Below are 27,302 nucleotides of genomic sequence, written 5' to 3' on the forward strand. Positions count from 1 at the left end.
GAGTAAGTCCTCTGAGTTTGGAGATTTGAGAGATACACTAGTAAGAGACAAAGTAGTTTTGTGGAATCCCAGATAATGGGCTCAGAGAAAGCATTCTCTGAGAAAAAGAATTAATGCCAGAAATGGCTGTGAATATGTGTAAGGCAGTAGAGACCACACGAGCACAAGCTGTATGAAACAAGCAGGACAGAAACAACTGTGCACGCTGTGAAAACAGAACACAAGGCATTTCCCAAAGTACCAGCATAGCAAATAAGTAGGATCAAACAGTAAATGCAGTGAATGTGGAGGTAGGCACATCCCAAGGAATTGCCCTGCTTATGGAAAGTCCTGTAATCATTGTGGGAAGAAGAATCAGTTCACAAAGTGCTGCAAAGCTGGGGCCTGCAAGAGGAAGGTGCACACAGTTGTTGAGGAAATGGAGGAAGTCTTTGTAGATTCTCTGCAGATTGCTGGTGCTGGTAAATCAGAATGGATTGTTCCATTGACTGTGAGTGAGACAGTAATTCCATTCAAACTTGACACTGGAGCCCAGGTAAATTTGTTATCTGTGGGTGACTCAAGACACTCAAAGAGTAAGATTTATCCAGCAAAGATAAAAGTGACAGGCTATACTGGAGAGAATGTTCCAGTAAAACGGGGCCTTTAAACACAAGGGACAGCACCTAAAGGCACAGCTACTAATTGTTGAAAAGCAAATACAACCAGTATTAGACCTGACTGCATGCAAAAGGCTCAACCTGGTGGAAAGTTTTCAAAGTGGCTTCACAGACCAAAGGTGACCAGGCAACACTCAATAAAGAGTACGCAGATGTCTTTGAGGGACAAGGATGCTTACCAAGTGTAACTGGAGAAACTCGTAGCATCCATGAAGGCTCCAGAGAGGTTATGCAAGAGAAGCACAAGAACCCCACCTTCCATAGGCATTGGTACCAGCTACACCAGCATGACCGTCATGATGCCAGTGCTGAACAGAGAGATCATGATGAAGAAGTCGCCAGTATTGCTTCCACATCATGCAGCTTTGGTTCAAAATCTGGCTCTCATTGACTTCCAGTTGAAGATTGGAAATCAAAAATATCTCTTCGATCCTCTTTGAAGTTGAAGAAGAAAATAAAAAGGAAGATGGGAAGACCACATAGACCCAAAGGTCATAACATCAGCAACAGTTCAACATAAACCAACAGGAGGAGTTGCTATCTATGATACACAGTCAACAGAAGGAGCTCTGTGAATTGAAATAGAATCAGTTGGAACTCATGCAAAGACTCAGTGATCACATAGACATAGTTCAAGGTTCTATTATGAGGCACATTGAGTGAATTATGGTCACACAGAGAAAAAACACAAGAACAGAGATGAATAGACAGGATCTTTGCAGAAGGTTGTGAAAGAAATGAACACGCAGATCAGAGTTCTCAAAAGGACACTGGTATTAATGTAGCAAGTGTAAACAAGATGTCTGTGGAGATAAACTGGAGTCAAAAGGGGATCATTAAGCCACCACAGAGCTGGGCTGATGGTGACTGAGTGAATAAGGGACTGTATTTGCTTATTACAATTGAAGTTAATATAAATATCTTTATTATAAAGCATTATTGCATCTTGCAGGTTTATGAGGACATACTGTTGTGCTTGTTGTCTCTAAAGGGGAAGATGTGTTATTATGTGTGTACATAATTAACAGTTACAGTTCCCAGTGTGCAATGTGGGTGGTTCACCTGGAATTGGAAGGGACTTTGGTGAATGGGTCTCACACACATACACCCTCTTGGTGGGCTGAAAGCCCTGAATAAAATGTGGTCGAGCTGAAGCCATCTTGTAAACCTGTAAATAAAAAATAGTTCTAGCGTTTAAGCCCACACAAGTTTGCCTTTGCTAAAGAACAAACATAACACCAGGCTCCCATGTTTTTCTGTTTGATTAACTTCTGGAGAAACAAAACATAACACTATTGAATTAGGATTATTTTTTATTTACTTCTTTTCTGTTTTTCCCAGTGGTCGTCCCTGATTCACCCATATCTGACCAAAGATTTGTCACATTAATCCTGTTCTCACCCTCTGATAACATTGATCAATTATTAGGAGTCTGTAACTTGATAAGAAACTATTATTTCTGGAAGTCTCTGGTGACTTAGTTCTACCATAAATGATCATTGATTCACATTGGGGTAATACAGATATTGATGTCTAAATGAAACAAGGCTTAAGTCATGAGAGGAGGTTGCATGTTACTGTGTTCAAACTTAAGAGGTTGAAGGGTGATCTAATTTCTTTTCAAAACGATGATTGTGGTCATCTGTCAATATGGTGTACTCATCAGGCTGTCTACTGAGTAAAGCCTTCTCAATGCACAAAACGTCACAAATGTGAAATATAAAATGGATTATGATTGAAGAACTAGACTGTCAGACACCATAAAATTCAATACAGGCAGCACAAAACACCAAGCTCTTTCTAGCAGAAACAAACTAGACAGATGTGTGGGACACAGAGAACACTGTAGTCGGAGAACATGTGCAGAATCGCGATACTGAAACCAAGGCTCCATTTGTTTATGCATGTAAAATCATGCCATTTCTCAAAAAACAATTAAGATGGGCCTAACTTCTGTATCGTGTGAAGCATGTTGAATGAAGCAGAATAATGTTGTTTAACCTCAATGCCATTTATGCAATCTTATTTTCATCTTAATGCAGAAAGGTCAGGCCAAAACCTATTTTTTAAAATGACAATCATATTCACTCAAGTGTGTGTTGAACTTATATGTGTGATTTCATATGCATGAAGAATTAGTTATATAGAGACTGGCAGTCCATCTGTAATAGCTCATTAGTAAATGCATGAAGTGAATGATTTACTTAATAAATTACAGGACTCTGATGAATGTGAGACAATAAGTACTATTAACTTTGAAAACTTCATAATTTTATGTCCAGCCACAATTCTAAACATTCAATTTATAAAGTCATCCAATGTCATAATAAAATGCACATGTTGCCTTTAATGTCAATACCCCACCTCATCAATGATATTATTTAAAGCTTGCGGAGAAATACTAAAAGCAGGCATTCGCTGTATGCTCCACAAAATAAAAAATATATTATTTGAACTTGGTGACATCAGTTTTGTTGCTTATTTAGAACAGGAAGCAAAGTCCCAATTTATTTTATTTTTATCTTTCAAACTGTGATCAAACAGGTATGATCTGTCACCGGCACAAAAAAAAACTATAGAGAAAGCAATGGGGGAAAAATAATCATTAGCTCTAGTCACAGGAATAAATTACCCGTAAACTATTCTGCAGGCAATAATTACATCAAATCATAAATGTTTGCTTAAAAATGTGAACAGATAAAGTATCGCAAATGGTCTTGGTTTCTACCATTAAAAACTAGAGTAGATAGAAGCTCCATTGCAAATGCCAGTGCATTACCAAATACAAGGGAATTATTTTGAAACTGCAGTGAATACTTCAACACGTGAAGATTTGCCTCTCAGTGAACCAGCATATGTTTCATATACTAAATAACTACTGATTATATTCTCTAATCTCCAGTCACAGACAGGTCTTAGAAGCCACTCAGCTTTTTCAGTTCAATAAAAAGCTTAACATTCCCTCCTATAACAGAGATAAATATTCTCTTGCCTTGAGTTAAAGTTTGCAGTAATTCTAATAAAATTCCAAAAAAACTGTAGACTTTTTCATTCTTAAATGACAATATGGTGCATCACCTTTCTTTCACAGGGGAAAGGTGAAAGACAAAGATTATCCTCATGAATGCCAAAACCTCCTAATGGAAATATTGGCATTTACCAGGAAAACCTTTGCTGGAATCCCACGTGTGCATAAATCTCCAATTTATTGACAAATTCAGAACACCATATTTTCCCGTTTCCTTTGCCATTACACTTCCTGTGGACTCCATTGGTGAAGTTCAGTCACAAATTTCCCTTATTTGTGTCCGAGTCAATGGAGATAGTGGGATGGCAATGTTCATGTTTTAATAATTTCAATTCAGTTTCATGCTTATTTGTGCATTTGGGGACTTTTCAATTAATTTTATTTACTTTGTGAAAATAATTAATGTTTTAAAAAGTGATTTTATTTTTAATGGTTTTTATGTTTCTAAATATCACAGAAATTTAAACATGTTCTGATTTTTACTGCCAGGAAATCTGTGGTTTGAGCATTGCTGCAAGTTGAGATCTTTAAGGGAGTTTAAAAAATACAAGAATATAAGAAATAGGAGCATCTGAACCGCCTACTCCATTCAATAAGATCATGACTGATCTGTCTGTGGACTCACTTCCATCCTCCTCTCCATTCGAAGTCTATTCCTGTGAAATGTTAGGCTATGTTCCCCACTTCTAGCCTCAATTATATGGGTGCCTAAAATGAATGTAGTAACCTGCCTCAATGACTATCATTCAGTATTACTTACATTCACAATGATGAAGTGTTTTGAGAGGCTGGTGATGAGACATATTAATTCTTGCAGCTTTAAATTCCTGGGTGTTATTATTTGGCGGACCTGTCCTGGGCTCAGCACATAAGAGCAATTATGAAGAAAGCACGACAGCTCCTCTACTTCCTTAGAATTGTGCAAAGATTTGACATGTTATCTCAAACTTTGACCAACTTCCGTAGATGTGTAGTGGAGAGTATAATGACTGGCTGCATCACTGTCTGGTAAGGAGACACCAATGCACTCGAATGGAAAATCCTACTAAGAGTTATGGATACGACCCAATCCATCACGGTAAGGCCCTCCCCACCAGAGTACATCTACACAGAGTGTTGTCAGAGGAAAACAGTATCCATCATCAGGGAGCCACCCCCATTCCAACATCATGCTCTCTTCTCACTACTGCCATCAGGAAGGAGGTACAGGAGCCTCAAGACTCACACCACCAGGTTCAGGAACAGTTATTACCCCTTAACTGCCAGGCTTTTGAACCAGTGGGAATAAATTCACTCAGTTTCACTTACACTATCACTGAAATGTTCCCACAACCTGTGGACTCACTTTCAAGGATTCTTCATCTCATGTTCTTGATTATTATTTCTTTGCTTTTGTATTTGCACAATTTATTGTCTTTTGCACACTGGTTGTACACTCAGTCGGTGCAGTCTTTCATTGCTTCTGTTATGGTTATTGGATTTATTGCGTAAGCCCACAAGAAAATGAATCCCAGGGCTGTATATGGTGATAAGGCAGCATCCTTTATTAAGGCCCTCCAGCACCCAGGACATGCCCTTTTCTCACTGTTACCATCAGGTAGGAGGTACAGAAGCCTGAAGGCACACATTCAGCAATCTGATTCCTAAATGGATATTGAACCTGTGAGCCCTACCTCACTTTTTTAATATATATGTTATTTCTATTTTTTGAATGATTTTAATCTATTCAATATATGCATACTGTAAATTGATCTACTTAAAATATTATTATTATTTTCTTCTTCTACATTATGTATTGCATTGAACTGCTGCTGCTAAGTTTAACAAATTTCATGACCCATGCCGGTGATAATAACCCTGATTCTGATATATGTACTTTGGTAATAAATTAACTTTGAACTTTGATAACTTGTTGCCCCTTATGGGGCAGTGCTTCTTTAGTGTGTATTACTGGAGGTTCTGCTCACTGCAAGAATCCAGGATCTGAATCAGTAAAATATGTAGCAACATATCTTGAAGTGCGTGCATTGAGTAGAGAGTGACTGCGAGTAAAACCTGATCTAATAATTTTTTACATGCTTAATACTATTAAAAGCTCTATTCTTATCCAGACTTCAACTCTATATTTTTGAATAAACTTTGTTTTCCTGCTGCCATTATAAAAAGAAATAAATGTGCAAAATGCCAAGTTTTCAAGATCTTTTACCACTGAAAATCTAATCAGCATTCGCTAAAAGTGTAAAAGAAAAGAATAAGAAAAGTATTGACCTAGAATACCTGATGAGTTAGCTAACAGAGAAACTGACAGTTTGTCAGGATTAATAAGTCTCAGATTCGATAAGCCCGCCCTTGATATTACAGACATGTCGATGAGCTTGAGAGTCTTGAGCAGATTCAGCTATTTGCCCCGTGTGTGGAATTAATGGAAATATTCTGTGGCCTGAATGACATCAGCAGAGGGACACAGAACAAAGAAATGTGGGGATATTTGTGAAGAGGAAGGCAATGCTGTTTGCTGCTGGTAGGCTGGGGACATGAAACTTTGATGAGTCTATTAGTACCTTGATCATGGACAAGGTCTCATGTGAGGACAGAGTGAAAACTCAGAAGATACATCTTAATCTGAACTTCAGGAGCATCACACGTTTACCATATGTAATCAGGGAACAGAAGAAATAGCTTGTAAATATCTCGTTAGATCAAATGTACTGGCAAAGAAGTGCAATTTCAAAAACTTCTTCAAATGAGCACTATCGGGTAGAGGTGTGCAAAGGGAATTTAGGCAAAGATAATTAATACAGAAGGCTTGAAGCTCAAGAGTGTAGAATAACTGCCAGTGTGGGGATTGCGTCTAAAAACATGAAGGACTTTGCTCATTTCACAAAACCAAGATGAAAGCAGAGAGCACATCCACTGAAAAGGTGACAGTAAAAAGATGGCCTCCATCCACACACCAGATTATGCTGAGCTACACAGGTTCTGTGGCAGATCAGTTTCTTCATGCAAGTGAAAAAGGCAGATAGTTTACATGGATATTTGAGGAGCCAGCAACCTCAGAATGCCCATTTGGAACAATTGCCATGGAAAAAGACATAACATTTGGGCACAGGTCCAGATGAAGGGTCTTGACCCAAAATATCAACTGTCCATTTCCCTCTATAGATAATAGCTGGCCCATTGATATCTTGATATTTGTAAAATTGTCACACAGAGTGAATTAAACACAAATTGAGTTGAAATCCTTTAAGAGGGAACACATATTAATATGTGGGCACTGAAGTTATATGTAGGATGCTATAGCAGGAAGACTCTTTCTAACGTCAGCCCTGCAGAGTGTAGCCAGAGCGCAGTGTCAGACCAAATTAGTCACGCCAGGCACTCCAGGAAGGGAGAGTCAATGCAAAGACTTTGTGACATCAAAGGGGAGAGCATGAATGAAAAAGTGTAGTGTCTGTAGCCGAGTCAGAATGGGAATGAGGATACAGCATGAAAGCAGAGGCACAAGCTGGGGAACCTTCAGCCATAATCAACGTAGGGTGTATTATAAGTGAGTTCAAGGCATTTTGTAAACTAGTGAATACAAGTTATAACTGCAACACCTGTGATAGTTGGTACAGTCATTATATAAAAGCCACTATATTAAGTTTTACATGAACAGTTGAGTTTCTATAGGTCACCAATGATGATGGTAGGCAAGAATATGTGTGGTACAAAGTAGTCACAGTTTAGGAAGAAAATTATGCTGATGCAATAATTGCAGAACCAGATGCAAGACCAATTGTTAAAGAGGCCTATTTAGAGGTGATTCACTGGCATTATCAAAGCCAACTGAAGCCAATTGCAGCTGGCAGTAAGGTGTTTAATGAACAAAGAAATGATCTTACATTTATACACACAAGAGATTTTGCAAATGCTGGAAATCCAGAGTAACACATACAAAATTGCTGGAGGAACTTAGCAGGTCTGGCAACATCTATGGGAATGAATAAGTAGTCAACGTTTCGGGCTGAGATCTTTAATCAGGACTGGAAAGGAAGGGGGAAGATGACAGAATAAAAAGGTGGAGGGAGGGGATGGTGGAGAAGCTAGAATTTGGTAGGTAAAGCCAGCTGGTTGGTGGTGGGGGGTGAGGAAGGGGGGAGCGAGATGAAGAACAAAGCTGGGAGGTGATAAGTAGAAAAGGCAAAGGGTGGAGAAGAAGGAATCTTATAGGCATAGAGAGTGGACCATGGGAGAAAGGGAAGGAGGTGGGACACCAGGGGTGGTGATAGGCAGGTGAGGAGAAGGGAAGAGGTAAGAGGGGACTCAGAGTGGCAAACAGAAGAAGAGGGAAAGGGAAGGGAAAAAAGGAATTTTACCGAAGGAGAAATCAATGACCATGCCATCAGGTTGGAGGCTACCTAGATGGAATATGAGGTGTTACTCCTCCATCCTGAGGGTGGCTTCATTGTGACAGCAGAGGAGACCATAGACTGACATGTCAGAACTGGAATGGGATAAAAATTAAAGTGGTTGGCCACCGGGAAACTTGCTTACTGCAGATGAAGCTGATGTGCTCGACAAAGCTGTCCCTCAATGTAGAGGAGGCTGCATCGAGAGCACCAGGTGCAGTAGACACCCACAACAGATCCACAGTTGAATTGTTGCCTCTCATGGAAGGACTGTCTGTGGCCCTGAAAGGAGGTGAGGGAAGAACTGGATGGGCAGGTGTAGCATTCTGTCACTTGCAGGGGTACATGCTAGGAGGGAGATTAAAGAGGAGGGATGAATGGATAAAGGAAGGAGCAATCCTTGCAGAAAGCAGACAGTGGGGGAGGGAGTCGGTGTAGGCGGGTAGGCAAAGATGAGTTTGGTAGTAGGATCCCAGTGAAGATGGCAGAATTTGTGGAGAATGATGCTTTGGATGCAGTGGCTCATGTGGTGGTAGGTGAAGACAATATGAACTCTATCCTTGTTAAGGCAGTGGGAAGTTGGGGTGAATACGGAGGTCTGGGAAATGGAGGATACGCGGGTGAGGACAGCATCAATGATGGAGGAAGGGAAAACCCACTCTTTGAAGAAGGAGGACATCTCTGACTTTCTGGAAAGGAAAACCACATCCTAGGAATGAATGCAGTGGAGACGAAAGAACTAGTGAAAGGGAATAGTACTTTTTACAGGAGAAAGGGCGGGAAGAGATATAGTCAAAATAGCTGTGGGATTCAATAGGCTTATAGAATTATAGAAGATATCTGTAGACAGTTTGTCTCCAGAGATGGAGACAGAAAGATCTGGGGGGGGGGGGGGGGGGAGTAGTGTCAGAAATGGACCAAGTGAATTTAAGGGTAGGGTGGAAGTTGATGAAATTGACAATCTCAGCATGATTGCATGAAGAAGCACCAATGCAGTTGTCAATGTAGTGCAGAAAGAATTGGAAAACATTACCAGGGAATGCTTGGAACATGGACTGAGGCTCATACAGGTGCCTGTGGCTAATTACTAAGTTTGGAGAATGTGGGAGAAACCAAAGGAGAAATTGCTGAGGGGGAAGACCAGTTTCACCATATGGAGCAGGGTGGTGGTGGAAGGAAATTGATTGGGTCTATTGATAAGAAGGACGTGGAGAGCATTAAGTCCTTTTTTATGGGAGATATAAGTATATAGGGACTGCATTTTCTGGATGAAAATGAGGCAGTTAGGACCAGGGAATTGAAAGTTGTTGAGGAGATTGAGAGCATGTGAAGTATTGTAGATGTAGGTGGGAAGGGACTGAAGAAAGGGGGATAGAATGGAGTCGAGGTATGAGGACACGAATTCAGTGGGGTAGGAGCAGACAAAGACTATGGGCCTACCTGGACAGTTAGGGTTGTGGATCTTGTATAGGAAGTAGAAACAAGCAGTACGTAGAAAGGAAACTCTAAGGTTGGTAGCAGTAGATGGGAGATATCCAAATTTGATGAGGTTAGTGCTGACGTGGGAGACGGTGACCTGATGATCCGGAGAAGGGTCCTTTTCAAAGGATAGGTAACAGTAGGTGTCTGAGAGTTGGCACCTGTCATCAGCAAGGGGAAGTTCAGTCAACCCCTCTGTCTGCAGACTAATGGTGAGGTTGGGATTGATGCGGAGAGTGTGGAGGTCGGTGCATTCAGAGGGAGTTAGATTTGAGGAGGAGAGAGGAGTGTTGAAGTTGAGCTGGATCCAGAGCCAGCGGAGAACAAGAGCACGACGCACAGGAAGAGGAGAAGGGTCGGAATGGTTGCACAGGAACTGGTCTCAGAGATGAAGCTGACAGAAGAGCTCAGCACCATGGTAGGCATGAACCTCACTGAGGTGTGGGCGGAGGGGAAGAAAGCAAACTCTCTGGCTGAGGATAGAACATTCCACCTCATGCAATAATTGGTTGATTACCACAGTATATTGATGTAAATTTCTAACTTGATTGTATTATCATAAACATAAAAACAGAAATTGAAAATAATACGGCCACTGTGAAGAGAAACAGAGAATGTTTCCGGCCATTAACCTTTAAGCAGAACTATGGACAGTAAATGGCTGATGACTTGAATGGCTTTTTATAAAAAAAAGGGATGCAGTGCAGACAATTTGAGTGCAAATAAAATTTCAGGAATTGAGTATATTACTTTTCTGGCACAGTTCTAGTAGACACAGCAGTAGGTTGAGAGTTATGGTGTTCAATAATCAGGCAGGTGGTGACAAGGGGAAAGGCGATAGTCTATTGATCAGAGCTTTCTTCCATATTATGTGCTATGTTGTTGACTAGTATTAGTCAAGGGCTTTATATACTGTGGATTTAAGGAGCACATGTACATGCAGGACATAGACCAACTAATTTCAAATTATAAGCAACCCTTGTAGAGCCTACTTTAAGAATGATTTAGGTTATGTAAAGTTGCCAAATGTTGAATAATTCAGTCAACTGACTGTGAGTATACTTACTGGGCAATTCAAGACTCAAAGCATAATTTGTAACACAATAATGAAGTAGATATCACTGATGTTTCAGTTCAGACAATTCAGAGTAAAAAAAGAACAGGTACGTGTGGCCACGCAACATGTGGGATTTGATTGTGAACCACACTTGGCACCTCTGTACAAGGAGTAACATCTGTACACGTGTTACACAGATGCGTAGCTCACAACTACTTGAGTTCTCATGATGATTGTATAAGTATTTTCATCAGTAACATTGTACAAAACATTTGCAAGTTAGAATTGAACTTCTGAGTATGAACTGCATCTGCGGACCTCTGCACAGGATCTTCAAGGTTCCCAGGAGCAGCAACTGCTGGTTAGATCAGGCCGCCTACAATTTCATGTTGCCAGTTTGTGACAAAACTCTGAAAACACGCAGAAAAGAGTGTATATACTACCAACGATAGTATATACCAAAAATGTTTGCAGTAACACAAAACTAAAGTCCTATATGAGAGAGCTTGGCATAGATGAGTGCTAAGCTTAGAAGAGACCAACATGTTGCAAAACGCAGCTTTAACTACTCATCTGAAGCAGTGTCCATTTGGCTTGTCTTGCCTCGCCAGATTCCTGAAATAGTGATCTCTTCTTCCTGCACCTTTTCCCAGGTTCTGTTAACGTATATATGAAAAAGCTTGGCTGCCACATTTTGTCATGCATATTGCAGTGTTGTGCCCATAAGCAAAACAATGTTCCTGCCAGACTCTTTATGCAGATCAGAATTTAATTTTGTTTTTCAGCAAATGGGAAGGTGGAGGGAAGGAAATGCAATAAAAGACTATGGCATAATGTTATAAAGTAAGGTTAAAAAAACTGATAAATAAGGATATAAATCTGAAAACCTTGGAAATTTTCCATAACCCCTGTTTCTTTTATCTAGCTTTGAATAAGTAAAAAATAGTACATTGTTCAATAAAGTAAAAACAGCTCTAATCAGATCCATTCCTGTACTTAAATTGTTCCTTTTCCACAGTGCTAAGTTGGATCAATCTGAAAGACTCTGTACTTATTTTAACCAAATATTCCATCACTAGCATCTCCTCTGGTCCTGGACTACCAACGTGACAGACTGGAAAATGAAGTCAGCAGATTACCTAAGGAGGCCCAAGTGTTGTCCAAGTGCTGATTCCACAATCTGGCACACATAGTGGAAACAGCACACAGACACAGAACATCCCCTGCAATTGCCAAAAACAAGCTATGATTATACTTGGGAAACACTCCTCAATGACAGCACCAGATTCCACTTCAGCTGCTGCATGAACCACTCATTATATACAATATGCAAACTTATTCTTTCCTAATTTCCTGTTTTTCAGAGAAATGGGAACCTCTATTTCATTTTAATTGAGGATTAGAATATAAATATAAAGCCATACAGAATTGAAGGAAAGAAATTTTAAGGCATCATTTAAAATTCAATCATGGGTGCAATAAAATTTAATGAGATTGATTTATATTTATATACATAAATTTGAAAATAGTTTACTCCTAAGCTTCACAAGTTTGTAGAATTAGCGAGGTAGACAGTGTCTAGACAGATTCCTGCATGATTGTTTCTATGTTTGCTGAAGCTATTATGTATTTTAATGTGCCATGTTTTACAAATCTTGTTCTTTTCCCTGTACAGATACATTAAAAATTATTTCACATTTAAACAGATATAAACTACACATTACAGATTGCCTCTTACAAATTATCCAGGAAGGGCTTGTTATATGTTTGTTGGGAAGCTGGCATGTTTACTAAAGATTTTTAAAAATCAACATAATTGGTTCAGCATGGTTACAAGGAAAATGGGAAAACAGAATAAAACAAGAGTGTAGATCTAACAGAATGGATCTTATTGAAAATATTTGTCTTCAACAATTTTAACATTCTTATTATAAAGCAGAGCACACAGAGAGGAGCAATTGTGAAACAGAAGGGCAATATTAGTTTGACCACATTTTTCACATTTTTTAACCAATTTGCACTGTTTCTATTTGCAGCTCCAATCAACCTTGACTGCCACACTAATTAGGAGTGTAGTCCCCCATGTCAGTGACTTATCACAGCAATCATAAAACACAGAGGCTTCTTCACAAACACTTCTGGAAGATAATTGCTTGGTGTTCTAAAGTCAAGCCAATTATCCTTTGTATCAATTATGATAAAATGCATAAATTTTCTTTAACAATATGTGGAATTTTAGCATCAAATGGCAGCTAGCTTTAGTCTGTGACATAAGTCAGCTAAGTCAGAATTATTGTGGAGTACTTATTCATTGCTATTAGAAACTGAAATAAATTCATGGGGTAAGCCAAAATATCCCCTAAAAATATGCATATTAAAATGCTCAATTACAGCACCAACAATTAATTTTTCAAAAGGGCCAGTCATTGCTGGAAATGATGTAGTGATAACGGGGATTCTTACTTTTAAGATATAATATTCATTACTCTGCACCATTGGATATGACAAAGGAACACCAGTAGGTTAGAATATCTGCATGCTACATCAGTTGCTCATGTACTGTATTGTTAACTGCTGCCATAACTTTCTACTGCAGCCACAAGCAAAGGATACAATCATCAGCATCATTATCTGCCTTATTGTATGACGTGGGTGAACTTGGTCTTCCATCTGTCTTTAATCTGAGAAGTTCCAATATGCTCTTCAAAATCTTTTGCTTGTCCATCCCTTGATGCAACTTATGAATGTCATGTGCTGTCCACCGCAGCTTTTTCTTCCATCAGTTTTTCCTGTCACGGCAAGATGTTTGAGCTTCTCTTTCCTCAGTATATGTTCCAGAAATTCCAACTGCTAATTCATGATTAATGATATCAGCTCTCTTCTTATTCCAGCTTTTTGCAACACTTCTTCATTTGTTACTCTGTCCTTTCATAATATTTTCATCATTCCTCTCAAAAACTACATTTCTGCAGCTTAGAGTCTTTCCTCATTCTGTGTTGACATTGTCCATATTGTCCAACATTCGCTTCCATACATTAGTGTGGAATGAACGTAACACTGCAACACTATGAGTTTCATACCCATTGAAATTACGCTATTCTTTACTATTCACCAATCCCAATCCTTCTAATTTCAGCATCAGCCCTACCATCATGTTATCATGCTGTCTAAGTAATTGAACTTCCATGTTTGTTTGTTTCATTGCCCACTTTCAGTTCTTTCTTCTTTGTGACAACCATACATTCAGTCTTCTTGCAGTTGATGGTTAATCCTCTCTTTGCACTTTCCTTAATGACTTTATCTAGCATTTCTTGAAGCTTCTCTTTAGAAGTAGCTATCAGCACTGTGTTATCTGCATATCATGGGTGGTTTAAATTGCATCCATATATTATCATGCCCTGGAATACTTCTAAATTCTCATAGAAAGCTCTCGCTATAAAGGTTGAATTGGTCGGGCAAGAGAACACAACCCTGTCTGGCTCCGCTCTTAACCTGGACAAAATAACTTGTCTCATTTTCAACCCTCATTACTACTCCTTGTTCCCAAAACAAATTTCTGATAGTTCTGATATCTTTCCTATCAATGTCCAGGTGCTGAAGGATTTTTATAAGCTTTTCATGACTCACCTTATCAGAAGTTTTGGTATAACTGATGAAACAGGGGTATAGGTCTTTCTGTACCTCTGCCATGCTCACAGATCATTCTAAGGATGAGGATTGCATTTCATGTTACACCAGCTTCAATGAAGGCACACTGCTCTTGCATGATCTCTGGTTTCATGCTTTTTCTTCCTCTCATCTTGATGATTCATAGCAAGACCTTCACAACATGACTCAAACTAATTGTGCTGCGTAACTTGCATTCAGTTGATCTAGGTTTTCTCGGCAGTGCAATAAATATCCACTTGCTCATTTCCTCAGCTCTTTCCCCACTATCATCTATTTCATTTCAGCAACTCTATCAACATTTTGATCCCAAAATCTTCCAGCGCTTGAATCATTTCTATAGCAATGCCTTCTGGTCTTAATGCCTTATGGCAACAAAAGACTTGAAATAAGAGGGTGAGGCTTTGGAGGGAGTTCACAATGCTAGAGCCACTTCTGCAAACTGTGCTAGATGTCTAGATTGGTAGAATGCAAGTGACCCATAATTTCCTTGAGGAGGTCTCTGGATAGTGGAAAGGGAAGAGACGAAAGGACAAGTCTGGTATTCATATCACTTTAGATGTCTATAATTTTGCATGAAAATTTTGATGACTTAGTTTTCAATTTAGTTTTCAGTTCTGATGCACACCACCACATCTGTCTTCCTTGTCAAGGAACAAGAGCCTAGTGTTCTTTTTTGGATTCTAGTGTCACAAGTCTCCATTATGAAACACAAACTACATTGACAATTGAGATAGCATTCACAAGTATATGTGTAAACATGAGGAAATCTGCAGATGCTGGAAATTCAAACAACACACACAAAATGCTGGTGGAACACAGCAGGCTAGGCAACATCTATAGGAAGAAGTGCCATCGATGTTTCGGGCCAAGACCCTTCGTCAGGGCTAACTGAAGGGAAAGATACTAAGAGATTTGAAAGTAGTGGGGGGAGTGGGAAATGCGAAATGATAGGAGAAGACTGGAGGGGGTGGGATGAAGCTAAGAGCTGGAAAGGTGATTGGCGAAAGTGATACAGAGCTGGAGAAGGGAAAGGATCATGGGACGGGAGGCCTCAGGAGAAATAAAGGGGGAGGGGGGAGCACCAGAGGGAGATGGAGAACAGGCAGAGTGATCGGCAGAGAGAGAGAAAAAAAACAAACAACTAAATATGTCAGGGATGGGGTAAGAAGGGAAGGAGGGGCATTAATGGAAGTTAGAGATGTCAATGTTCATGCCATCAGGTTGGAGGCTACCCAGCCGATATATAAGGTGTTGTTCCTCCAACCTGTGTGTGGCTTCATCTTGACAGTACAGGAGGCCATGGATAGACATATCAGAATGGGAATGGGATGTGGGATTAAAATGTGTGGCCACTGGGAGATCCTGCTTTCTCTGGCAGACCGAGCGTAGGTGTTCAGCGAAACGGTCTCCCAGTCTGCGTCGGTCTCATCAATATATAAAAGACCACACCGGGAGCACCGGATGCAGTATACCACACCAGCCGATTCACAGGTGAAGTGTCGCCTCACCTGGAAGGACTGTCTGGGGCCCTGAATGGTGGTGAGGGAGGAAGTGTAAGGGCAGGTGTAGCATTTGTTCCGCTTACAAGGGTAAGTGCCAGGAGGGAGATCGCTGGGAAGGGATGGAGGGGACGAGTGGACAAGGGAGTCGCGTAGGGAGCAATCTCTGTGGAAAGCAGAAAGGGAGGGAGGGAAAGATGTGCTTGGTAGTGGGATCCCGCTGGAGATGGCAGAAGTTACGGAGAATTATACGTTGGACCTGGAGGCTGGTGGGGTGGTAGGTGAGGACAGGGGAACCCTATCCCGAGTGGGGTGGTGGGCGGATGGGGTGAGGGCAGATGTGCGGGAAATGGGAGAGATGTGTTTGAGAGCAGTTGATGGTGGAAGAAGGGAAGCCCCTTTGTTTAAAAAAGGAAGACATCTCCTTCGTCCTGGAATGAAAAGCCTCATCCTGACAGCAGATGCAGCGGAGACGGAGGAATTGTGAGAAGGGGATAGCATTTTTGCAAGAGACAGGGTGGGAAGAGGAATAGTCCAGGTAGCTGTGAGAGTCTGTAGGCTCATAGTAGATATCAGTAGATAAGCCATCTCCAGAGATGAAGACAGAAAGATCAAGAAAGGGGAGGGAGGTGTCGGAAATGGACCAGGTAAATCTGAGGGCAGGGTGAAAGTTGGAGGCAATGTTAATGAAGTCAACGAGCTCAGCATGTGTGCAGGAGGCAGCGCCAATGCAGTCATCGATGTAGCGAAGGAAAAGAGGGAGACGGATACCCATATAGACTTGGATCATGGACTGCTCCACAAAGCCAACAAAAAGACAGGCATAACTGGGACCCATGCAGGTGCCCATGGCTACACCCTTGGTTTGGAGGAAGTGGGAGGAGCCAAAGGAGAAATTATTGAGAGTAAGAACTGTTATGTACCCCATAACTGGGTGGCTTACCAGCAAAGATAGAGAGGTCCGCTGACGTCTGGTGCTACTATTTTCAAACGTTTTTTATTTATAAAGGGGCACAAACGTATGGTTAATACAAAACATTCAGATCATATACGTCGTCAATACTCAATCTAAAGCACAGGTATAGTAATAATCAATCAGAAATAAGCTCTATCGTTGTCTAGGGGATAATACTGAGTCCAATGGAAATATAAAAGTCACTCAGAAGTCTGCAGGCTTTTCCGTTTGGGAACCGCTGGCATTTCACGTGTTGGAGAGAGGGATTGGTGAGAGAAAGGAACACTTGCCCGTTGTCTTTGCGAAGCAAATCCCTGTTGTTAGTTAAAAACAGTTTTCCTTTGGTTTCAGCCACAGACTCCCGAGCCGGAATCTAACGCACGTGGCTTCCTTCAAAATGGCTTCCCGCTCCGACGGGAAGCGCTATCGTGTCTTCTTAGTGTGTCTCCTTGGTGCGTCTGAGGGGCCGCCTTGGCAGCCCACCTTTTATCGGGACTTGCAGGGTTGTAGCTATCAAACAGGGTGGGGTGAGGCAATCTCTCCTCATCACCCAGCCCACGTTGCCCTGAGGGTTTGCACGTAACCCAGTCCCCATTCCACAAAGGTGTCTCCAAGAGACAATGGCCATTTCCATGGCTTTTGTCTGGTTGAGAGGCCAGACCACATTCCAAAACCTTGAGGCCTCTCGCTCACTCTCCTGAGTCCAATTCAGCACGTCGCTCTCTCTCTTGGGTCATTGACCCCCCCTTCACTAGGGCTCTTGCGATTCTCACAAAGGAGGGGGCTGGGGTCATAACAGAACTAATTCCGCTAGATGGAATTAATTCTAATTCCCTCTACCCCCCACTACTTTCAAATCTCTTAGTATCCATCCCTTCAGTTAGTCCTGATGAAGGGTCTTGGCCCGAAACGTCGACAGTGCTTCTCCCTATAGATGCTGCCTGGCCTGCTGTGTTCCACCAGCATTTTGTGTGTGTTGTACAAATATATGTGTACTTATTTTAGTAAACTGTTTCAAAACAGAAATCATCTATGATTTTGTCAACAAGTTTAGGTTTCTACAGTCTAATGTCTATTTTCACTGTAATTTTTTCACTAAATACATTGGATTCTGGTTAACTGGGACACATTGGGACCAATACATTTTGGCCCAAATAAGCAGCTGACCCAATTAGCCAAAGTTTCTTGGAAAAAACTAAAAAAGGTATAAGAAGGACAAATTGAGTAACAAATTGTGTAATTAAATGAAATACAGACAAATTTGGTCACTACCAATGGCACTACAATACTCTTATAAACTTATAAGAGTAACTTATAATACTCTGATAAACTTATGTATTATCTCCTAATAGTTATCAACAGAAGAATTCATCCAGTATATGCGATACACATATCATGCCGACAATCAGTGCAGGTAACGTTCTGCTGCCAATGATCGTATCCTCCAAATCTTCATTTTCATTGTAACATTCAAGATGATTGTTATTAACTTAAAATTCCTCATAGTTCTTAACTTGTTGAAGTCACGAAATCATTTCATGTTCACTACCTGCCATTTCTGGCATTTCCAAGCCTGAATGTTTGAAACCTCAGTGAGCAAAACAGTTTGGAATTGTCTTACTGCTTATTTCTCGCCAATTATCAGTGACAAAAATCATTGGTTTCTTTGAACATAAACACACATAACTTTCTCTATTTAAAACCTATTCGCGCTATGGATGGTGTAGTTTCTAAAGGCCACAAAACTATGTGTGATTGACACTAGTTAGAACCTGTTCAGTAGATCTCCTGTGCTAATTAAGACACATAATGTCCCAAATAAATGAAGGGAATTCCAGTAATTTTCTTTATTGACTTTTGTTCTGAAAGTTGTTCTAAGTAAGCAGCTGCCCTGATTCACCAATGGCCAAATTGACAGGAATCCACTGTACGTAGTTTGTTCTCTAATGTAATGCAAGTTGCTTTGTGTTTGAAAGCTACAGCTGAAGATTTTAATGTTCCGTTTATCATTTGATATCCCCATCAATGAAAAATGTAGCTTATGTGTATGTCTATGGAATGAAAATAACAAATATCAACAGATCTTCCTTACTGTGGCATTAGAGACACACATCAATTGGAAAGTTCAGAAAGAAAGGCCATTCCATGGGCTTCTAGAGTACTTATGTCATTACCCTCTCTCTGGATTCTTTAAGACACCAGATTTGATACAAAATAGTTAAAAGAAATCCAAACACCATTGCTTGTAAGTTTCTACACACAAGAGCTGGTAGGTTAATTGGCCACTGTAGATTGCTCATAGTAGGTGAGTAGTGGGATCTAGGAGGAGCTGTTAAGAATGTACAGTATTGGAGAAATTAAATTGGGATTAGAGTAAGAGTATCAATTATGCTTGATGGTACTCAGCCACAGGACCCGTTCCTGTGCTATACAAATCTATCTATGGTATATTTTGTGCATATGGGACCAATATACGTTTGCAAGAATCTGTTTTGTAATCCTTGTCATTTTGATTGAGCACTTTTTTCTATGCATATGAAGCTATCTACTTTCTTCTGGGCATAAACTATGAAAGATATGGCGGAAGCAGCGTTCTAAACCACATTGTGTGTAATGTCTGTTGTGGTCAAATGCACACAAGTAGTAAAATCCTCCAAAAGGAACAAAAACCCTGACTTCAGCTAGCATGTGAGCTGTCAGGAAGGGTTATCTTTAAGTGGAGGATGCATAATGTGACTGAGTATCAGGTGCTTCTAACAGCTAACTGATCACTGTGCCATTGAGCAAAGCATTTAGGATGAGGCCGCTGGTGGTGGAGATGTCCGCCTATTTGGAAGATCCTTTTACCAATTTGTGCTCATGGTAATTTGGACTCATATAGTCCCTTCAGACAAGGCAGGGACTAGTACTCAAAAATAGGTTTCTCTCTTGGATTATGACCTACCAGTGTTGTCAAGACCTAGAATAGAATATGCATCCCAAAGATGACTAAGTATTTTTAAGGCGGGATGAGGCAACCGTTGTTGACAAGGGAAGTCAAAGACAACTTAAAAGGAAAAGAGAAGACATATAATATAGCAAAAATTAATGGGAAGGTAGAGGATTGGGAATCTTTTAAAAACCCTCAGAAGGCATTTTAAAAAACCATAAGATAAAATACGAACATAAACTAATCAAATTTAAGAGCATCAAATTTCTTGGTGTTCACCTGGCGGAGAATCTTACCTGGTCCCTCAACACCAGCTCCTTAGCAAGGAAAGCCCAGCAGCGTCTCTACTTTCTGCGAAGGCTGAGGAAAGTCCATCTCCCACCCTCCATCCTCATTACATTCTACAGGGGTTGTATTGAGAGCATCCTGAGAAGCTGCATCACTACCTGGTTTGGAAATTGCACCATCTCGGATCGCAAGACCCTGCAGCGGATAGTGAGGTCAGCTGAAAAGATCATCGGGGTCTCTCTTCCTGCTATTACAGACATTTACACTACACGCTGCATCCGCTAAGCAAACAGCATTATGAAGGACTCCACGCCCCCTCATACAAACTCTTCTCCCTCCTGCCATCTGGGAAAAGGCATCGAAGCATTCAGGCTCTCATGACCAGACTATATAACAGTTTTTTCCCCCAAGACATCAGACTCCTCAATACCCAGAGCCTGAACTGACACCAATTTACTGCCCTCTGCTGTACCTACTGTATTGTTTATTATTTATTGTAATGCCTGCACAGTTTTGTGCACTTTATGCAGTCCTGGGTAGGTCTGTGGTCTAGTGTAGTTTTTTTTCTGTGTTGCTTTTACGTAGTTCAGGGTAGTTTTTGTACTGTTTCATGTAGCACCACAGTCCTGAAAAACATCTCGTTTTTACTGTGTACTGTACCAGCAGTTATGGTCGAAAGACAATAAGAAGTGACTTGACTTGACTTGACAATACTGTAATACAAAAGACTTTTTTTTCCAGATAAAGAAAAATGTGAATGGATACAAGACTGTTATAAGAAACTGTTATAACTTATGGTTACAAGAAAATAATGCTGGACATGTGGTAACAAGGGACAAAGCAATGGTGGACAAACTTATAATAAGTACATTGTGTCAATCTTCACTGTGGAAGACACTAGTGATATGCCAGAAATTCGAGACTGTCGGGGTGCAGAAGTGAGTGTTGCTGCCATTACTAAGGGGAAGGTACTTGGGAAGCAGAAAGACCTGAAGGTACAGTAGGCAAGTCACCCGGAACCGATGGGCTATATATTTGGATTCTGAAGGAGGCAGTTGAAGAGATTGTGGAGACATTAGTAATGATTTTTCAAGAATCACTAGATTCTGGAATGGTTCTGGGGGATTGTAAAGTTACAAAGGTTACTCCACTCTTTAAGGAGGGAGGGGGACAGAAGAAAGGAAGTTATATGTCAGTTAGCCTGTTTTCAGAGGTTGGGAAGCTGTTGGAGTCCATTATTTAAAATAAATTTTCAGGGGTGCTTGGAGGCTCATAGTAAAGTAGGCCAAAGTCAACATGGTTTGCTTGAGGGGAAGTCTTTCCTGACAATATGTTGGAATTCTTTGAGGAACTAACAGGCAGGATAGACGAAGGGGAGTCAGTGGATGTCGTTTATTTGGATTTTCAGAAGGCCTTTGTCAAGGTGCTGCACATGAGGCTGCTTAACAAGAACTCATGGAATTAAGGAAAGATGGACAGAAGATCGGCTGCCTGGCAGGGGGCAAAGAGTTGGAACAAAGGGGGCCTTATCTGGTTGGCTTCTGGAGATTAGTGGTGGCTTGCAGGTGTCAGTTATTCACATTTTATGTCAATAATTTGCATGATGGAATTGATGGCTTTTTGGCCAAGTTTGTGGACAATACAAAGACAGGTGAAGGGGCAGGTAGTGTTGTGGAAACAAGAAGACTGCAGAAGAACTTAAGTAGAGTTGGAAAATGGGCATAGAGGTGGCAATGCAATATTATGCCGGGAAGAGTATGGTCATGCACTTTGGTAGAAGAAATAAAAGCGTAAAGTATTTACTAAATGGGGAGAAAATTCAAAAAATATGAGATATAAAGGGACTTGGGAGTCCTTGTGCAGGATTCCATAAGGGTTAACTTTCAGGTTGTGTCGGTGGTAAGGAAGGCAAATATAACATTAGCATTCATTTTGAGATGACTGGCATAAAGATGTAATGTTATGGCTTTATAAGGCATTGGTAAGTCTGTACTTAAGAGTACTGTGGGCAGTTTTGAGCCCCCTGTCTAAGAAAAGATGTGCTGTCCTTGGAGAGGGTCCAGAGGCAGTTCATGAGAATGATTCCAGGAATGAAAGGATTAATATATGAGAAGTATTTGATGGGTCTGGATCTGTACTACATGATGTTTGAGGAATGATTGGAGATCTCATTGAAATGTATTGAATATTCAATGGCCAAGATAGAGTGGATGTGGGGAAGATGTTTCCTTTAGTGCGTGAGGCTAGGACCAGAGGGCAAAGCCTCAGAATGGAAAGACATCCCTTTGGAACAGAGATGGAGGAATTTCTTTAGGCAAAGGGTTGTTAATCTGTAGAATTCAATGCCACAGGCAGCTGTGAGGCCAAGTCATTGGGTATGTTTAAAGCAGAGGTTGATATGTTCTTGATTAGTAAGGGCATCAAATGTTACAGGGAGAAGGCAGGAGAGGGAAGATAAATCAGCAATGGTCAAATGTTTTGATGGGTCAAGTAGCCTAACTCCACTCCTATGTCTAATGGTCTTATGTTTCCTGCTAAATTACACAATGTCTTGGTAACTCTGTGTCTTGGTAATTTTCATTTCCCCATACAATCAGGTGTCAATGATGCCCACCAATGCCACCCATCTTGTTATCAATCAAAACTATATTATAAGAGTCTGGTATGGGAAGACCTTAAAATATATGAACGTGATCAGTTTTTCAGTTGCAAGTTGAGCCTTGAATATGCATCTACTTAAATATGTAGTTGAATGAGATGACAAGAAAAAGCCATAAGGTCTTGATTTGACTCAGGTATGAAAGTCAAAAAGGCTATCAGATAACATTTTACAACATATAATCGCTGACCTCTTACCTAGTATATGGCATTACTTGGAAATCTTGTGTCAACTTCTTTTAAGTATACTTAACTAGAAATTCATCTTCAATTGCTTGCACGAAGCACTTTACAGCAGTGTCAGCAAGTTGAACTCTGCTCTGTAATGCAGTTCTATTGAGTTCAATGGTACGATTTCGAGAGGCCAAGTTCAGGCCCTGTGCTATATGGCACATTTACCACTATTGATCAGGGAGGAATTTCTAGGTAACTACCACTATCCTCTATCTAAATCTTGCAAGGTGATTTGAAACATTGTCAGTGGACTCCAGTTTCTTCCTGCCTATCTGAACAATGAATCAGTTGGTGATTATACTTGCACCTTCCTCCCCTAAGCAACTACTGCCTCTATTTTTAACTGAAATCTTAAGGTTACTTTTATTTACTTTGGTCTGCCACTTCCACAATCTGACAAAATCTGATAAATAGTTTGGAAAAATGCTTCTTTTACTTCTTCTTTCAAATATGTTTCTAGTACTAAGCTGCGTGTGATTGGAACCTGAGAATTACATTTTGATGGTGTGTTTTTGGAGACGGGGCACAAGCCCAAAGATCGACCATTGCTGAGGTGCTGAGGGTGCGAGCCCATGATCAACTCCATTGCTTCTCTCCAACTGAGGCATTGAGCTAGGTTAAAGTTGAAAGTTGACAAAGACGAGAATGGACAGCAGGCTGGTGTTTGATGCTGCTTGCCTACTTTTGACTGGTCTTTCTCTCCCTCTTGCTAGCTGCTGTTGGAGGAAAGTGCAGGAGCCTTGGTTCCATGCTGCAAGGATTGATTGGCGAAGCTGTGGACCCATTTTAGGGGGCTTTGAGGTACATGGTGCATATATTCCTGGATTCTGGTTACTCACGTATTTTGATGGTTTTGAGCAGTTTGATCGATATGGACTGGGGCGCTTCAGCACAGAATGGCTCAGCATGCAGCCTTCAGTGGGCTAGCAGTGCAATGCCAAACTGAACTAAACTGAATACTACCAAAATCCTGGTTCGACATTTGTTATTCTATTTGTCCTTTTACATTTTTCAACTAGGTATGTGTCACCTCTTCAATTCTTCCTGCTGTCAGTACATGCTCTGTGCCTGGTCATGGAATAAATTTCCATCTTGTGAATTTATGCTATATCAGGCAATTAAAAGACAAATTCAGAGGAGCCTCTCCAATGTTACTTCACATGTTTATTGCTCCACTTATTTGACATCTGCCTCTGTGTTTTCTGAGGATATTATTTCATTTTCCACTCTCCAATCAATGCATCCTAGCCAGTGACAGAATAATTATTGTAGAATGAGATTTGAACAGTTGGCTATCCCAATCTACTCTGCCTCTACCATAATGTACTCCTGGAAAGCATGTTCCACTGTTTGTAAGCAACACACACAAACTGCTGAAGCGTCTCGGCCCAAAACATTGACTGTATTCTTTTCCATAGATGCTGGCTGGCCTGCTGAGTTCCTCCAGCATTTTGTGCACACAACTTTGATTTCCAGTATCTGCAGATTTTCTCCTGTCTCTAACTTTTGTAAATTCTGTTGAAATGTGTATGAAGAATACAACAGTGTTCATACCAACTCTATGTTACATGGCAGGTAAGTACATAAAAAGTTTTGACCAAACTGCATTAATAGATCTGTGCTATCACATAAATCTCATGAAAAATAATACTACTGAATACTATTCTGAGGTTGCTGTGTAGCATGGAGATGGAATTCTGTTCTAAACTGAAATATATGACAGCTATTGGTTTACAAACCAACATTTAAATAAACACACCAATAACAGAATAAATGCATTGCTGCTGTACAGAGTGATAATCTATCACAGTCTCGACGTTTAGTGTTCTCAGGAGCCACTTTAATAGGTCACACTGCCATGAACCAGATAATTTTCATCAAGTTCTATTGCCTTATAGCCAGGAAAAAAAATGTTTCAATGGTTCTTTTATTACCACTCAGGGTAAAATAAAAAGGGCATATGAGCATGACTCTTCCTACTGTTTGATCATAGGAGGCTTTCCTTGTTGTATGGTGAGATATTTTTCTTGCATCTCTAATCTTTCTCTGAGAGAATAGGATCTGATCCAAAGGAAAGTCATTAAGAAAAATTACATAAACATGTTACAAATATATAGAGGGGGATTATGAAAAAAAAATACTTAAACATAAACCAAGGTGAAAAAGACTAGATATTTAAAACAAAAGATACAAAGAGAACAGATTAAAGGAACAGAAATAAACATTAAAAGTGAATACATTAAAAATTACTGCATTCCAATGGAACAGAATAGCCTAATTAATATAACTAATTACAAACTATATTGGTATTTGATAAACATAGAAATCTGTTACTATCCTAAGAGACCTTTAAAGTACTAGAAACCCCACATAAAGTTTCCACTTGCCCAACATACAGCATCCATTCCTTCCCCTTTGACTTTACCTAGCAGAAAATACAAGAACATTGCAATAGCCAAAATGAGGGCTTCTAGTGGAACAACAATACAGGAGATTAATAAACCAAAAGCCTGCAGGATACATGGTCAGAGCATTGCTAAGATTCCTCTTACATGTCCATTTATGAATGATCAGCACAGATAGCTATAAAATTTGCAAATATTGAAGTATGCAATTGACTCAAGTAAACACTCCTCCAAAGATTTTGATGCATGAAGGAAATTTGTCTGGATGAACAACCTGTATGGCTGAAATCTGTATGGCTCAACTTTAATTTGTGCTTGGATTTCATTGTTCTTGAATGAGGCTCAAGAAGACTTAAATGTCCTTTACCATTCCTTAAGGGACTCTCAAATGTGCCCTAGCCAAGGTTCAATATGGTACACATTAAGACTTACAAGTGCAAACCACAATCCGGGTAAGACATCTCTAACATTTTTCCAATTACTGTACCTTTAAATTTCCAACATTGCAATCCAACATGATAAAGTAATAATAGCTTTATTGAAGGAAAAGTAATTGGTTCAGAATAGGTGCAAAATAAGACTGAGATAACAGGAATAATGGAACAGAATGCCAGGAAGGACTTGGGATATGTATATCACCAGCAACTTAGTTTTTGAAACAAGTTTTTAAATACTTGAGCTTTCCTATAATGTATTTTGCATTACATAATTTTAACCCATGCTTTCCTTTTAAAAGATCAATTTATTCAGTTACTGAAATAGGATCCTGATGCTAAAAGATTCACAGACTGAGCATTTCAGTGGTTCCCCTTGTTTAAAATACTTTTGATGGAGCAAAATTAAAGACAGCTTTCTAAAGGAGTTCCTAAGCTATAATGTTATTGCTATTGACATAGTATTTCCAAATTGCATTGTTAGATCTCAACTAATAACAAAATCTTTAACATCTTAAGCCCAACAGCTTTTTTTGAGAAAGGGAGAGCAACTTACCACTACACAATCCTCCATGTAAGATCCATACCAAAACTGGGATTAATACTTATTCTTTATTCCACATACTCTCTCTTCAACAGCTCTTCTTTTCCAGTCATAAAAGCTCCATACTCCTGAATATGCTTCCAATAAAACTAGCTTCCTACCTTACTGGACACCTCAAAATTGATTCTCTTCTAATATGTATTATTATCTTCCTCAACTTTCTTCTTTGAACTGGAAAATTTCAACTTTCCCAAAATGCTGAAGGAACTCTGGAAGCAGTATCTATGATAAAAAGTGCAGTCAGTGTTTCAGGCCAAAACCCTTTGACAGGATTTTCTCTTGTTTAAAATTTCAACTTTCCCAATTTTGGTAAATAATAAAATGAGTATCCAAGATTCTACAACTTAAGGGTCAGACCTAGCAATAAAAAAGGAATTGAAAGGTAAAACACTTCCTACATGGCTGGATTGAATGAAGTCAACTAAAATGATTTTTACATGCCTTTTGCATTTTTTTGTTGATGAAGGAAGCAAAATTAAGAGGGTGCACAGAATTAGTTTCTGAAAGACCTGCTGTTCCAGTTTAACTTAGTTTCAAAGTAAAAGTTATTAACAGAGTACATACATGTCACATGTCACAACATACAACCCTGAGATTTTTTTTCTGTGGGCATACTTAACAAATCTATAGAACAGCAACTGTAAACTGTAAATATCAGGAACTGTTAACTGGAAACAAACTGTGCAAATGCAGATATAAATAAATACTTAACAAATCTAATATAAATCTAATACAAATCTAATATAAATGCAGATATAAATAAATACTTAACAAATCTATAGAACAGCAACTGTAAACTGTAAATATCAGGAACTGTTAACTGGAAACAAACTGTGCAAATGCAGATATAAATAAATAAACGAGCATGAAGTAACAATATAACAGAGTCCTTAAATGAGTGTAGCTATCCCCTTTCGTTCAAGAGCCTGATGGTTGAGAGGTAGTATCTACACCCTATCCTCGTTATATGCATCTTCATACTATGCGGATTCACAGTTATGCACGGAACCTAT

General features: G+C 39.8%; 1 protein-coding gene across 1 annotated transcript in view; it reads right to left on the bottom strand.

Moving 5' to 3' along the window:
* The window catches only part of mdfic2 (MyoD family inhibitor domain containing 2), a 103,364-nt gene that overhangs the window by 4,444 nt on the left and 71,618 nt on the right, over nt 1–27,302 (bottom strand). The window lies entirely within an intron of this gene.

This window comes from Hemitrygon akajei, chromosome 19, assembly GCF_048418815.1.
Source record: "Hemitrygon akajei chromosome 19, sHemAka1.3, whole genome shotgun sequence".
Lineage (NCBI taxonomy): Eukaryota > Metazoa > Chordata > Chondrichthyes > Myliobatiformes > Dasyatidae > Hemitrygon > Hemitrygon akajei.